This window comes from Myotis davidii, unplaced genomic scaffold, assembly GCF_000327345.1.
Source record: "Myotis davidii unplaced genomic scaffold, ASM32734v1 scaffold425, whole genome shotgun sequence".
NCBI lineage: Eukaryota > Metazoa > Chordata > Mammalia > Chiroptera > Vespertilionidae > Myotis > Myotis davidii.
This window is the reverse complement of record NW_006296413.1, coordinates 4,807,202-4,809,219: the sequence shown is the minus strand read 5'-3', so window position 1 is coordinate 4,809,219 and position 2,018 is coordinate 4,807,202. Positions and strand designations below refer to the sequence as shown.

The 2,018-nt window shown below is 65.7% G+C and overlaps 1 protein-coding gene across 1 annotated transcript in view; it reads right to left on the bottom strand.

Moving 5' to 3' along the window:
• MACROD1 (MACRO domain containing 1) overlaps nt 1–2,018 on the bottom strand; it is a 185,577-nt gene that overhangs the window by 3,467 nt on the left and 180,092 nt on the right. The window lies entirely within an intron of this gene.

Here is a 2,018-nt window from a genome sequence, read left to right as displayed (position 1 = left end):
TGGTGGCAGGAGAGTCGGGGGTGGGTAGAGGCCTGAACCCCTCATGTTGGGAACTTCAGGGGACCCCATGGGGGGGCTGGGGCCCATCGGGGCGGAGTCAGGTAGGGACCCCGGCCCCCAGCCCAGGCTGCTCCTCCCGGGTGGTCAGGGCACAGGGGACAGACGTGAAGGCAGAGATGTCCCGGGACACGGGGCTCTCCCTTCCAGCCCCAAGGGCGTCAGGCCCCACCAGCTCCAGCCTCCCCCACACCCGGGTCTCCTCCCTACGCCTCCACCTGTTCCAATCACATTAGCGGAGTGACAGCCCCAGTGAGTCCTCGCGGCGGCTCCATAAATCTCCGCCGGCGCTAAAAGGCTGGACTCCGGGCCCACTTCCTCCCGGGCCCGGCTCACCCCATCCATCTTGCGTCAGTCAGGCCGCACTGGGCCTGCTGTGGCCTCCTCTCACCCTCAGTGGCTCAGGAAGGGGAGTTGGAGGGACCCCAAGGTGCCTCCCTCTTTAGTCTGGCCAGAGCAGGTGCCCTTTGACCTCCCAGAGCGAGGTCCCCAGGCCATCTCTGAGCCACACCCTGCGGGGCCTGAAACCTCAGTGGCACCCCCGCCCTCGACGGCCTGTAGGGAACCCCTGCCTTCATGCGGGTCATTCATTGGCTCACGACCATGTCCTGAGCCCCTGCCCTGGGCAGAGCCGCCCGGGCGCTGGGGACAGTGGTGCCCTCCGAGCTTCTGCTCCCGGGCAGACAGACAATAAACAATGAGCACAGTAAACAGGGAGCTTGTCTGGCAGGTGCGGGAGAGGTACCCCAAGGAGAGGAAAACCTAGAGCAGTGCGAGGGGCCGGGAGGCAGGGCAGGCAGCTGCAATTTCACTTATGGGTGAGGGCGGCCAGGGAGAAGTGGCGTGTAAGAGGGGAAGGGGGCATTCTGGGCAGAGGGCTCAGCCAGTGCAAAGGCCCTGGGGCAGGAGCGGGCCAGCCAGTTCCAGGAAGGAAGGCCGGTGTGGCAGGCGCTGAGTGGGGAAGGGCGGGGCCTGTGGTGGGGAATCTGGGCGGTGTCTGGGGAACTGGGGACCAAGGCTCTGAGGGAGGGGAGAGTCCGGGCAGAGTGCTGAGCAGAAGAGGGGTGTGGCCTGATGGAGGATTTAGAAGGCCCACACCTTTTTGAGGTCCTTGTCTTTGGACACGGAATGGCTAAAACTCCAGCCCTCATGGGGTCTCCCGCCCCCGCCTCCTCCCAGCTGGGCTCTGACGTGTCCCATCTTCTGAGCTTCCCCCATCCCCAGGCTCTCCCCCACTCAGGACACCCTTCCCACTGCTCTCCCCCAGTTCTCTCCTACCAGAGGCACCACCTCCTTCCAGGAGCCACCTGATGCCCAAGCCTGGACACTGCTCCTGGCTGAGTCCCCCGGTGCCGGCGAGTGTCCCCCCACCCCCCGGCCACCCTGTGTAATGGTGGGTGCTCTCGTCTGGACTGTGAGCTCTGGGAGGGCAGGGACCAGGCCCCTCTGGTGCCCCGTGGGTCTGTCCTGGCACCCAGGTCAGGGCCCGGCACACAGTAGGCGCTCAGTCATTGGGTGATGGGTGAACAGACGGGAGGGGTGGCTGTGGGCAGAGCAGGGCCTCAGGGTCCGCCAAAAGGACCGGCTTCGGAAGAGGGTCCCAGGGGGCCTGTCTGCATCCCCGCCCCCAGCGAAGCCCCCTCATTCTGTGAGGCCTCCAGGGTAGCAGTGACCGCCACAGGGACAGCGGGAGGAGAAGAGGGGGAGGGAAAACATCCGCCACAAACAGCCCCGCATCCTGGCTGGGCACCGGCACCGACAGCGACAGCTCTTAGCGCTGCTCTTATTCATCCCGACCTTCACGCCCCTTTTATTTCCCCCCTTTTAAAACCTGGCCTGGGCCCCGCCACCACTGCCGTAAACACAGCCCCCGGGATTTATCCAGCGGCGCATTAACCCCTGCCCCCGGCCTCGCCAATCATCCCGCTGCCTGCGCGATGGTGGCAGCCCAGCCAGCACGG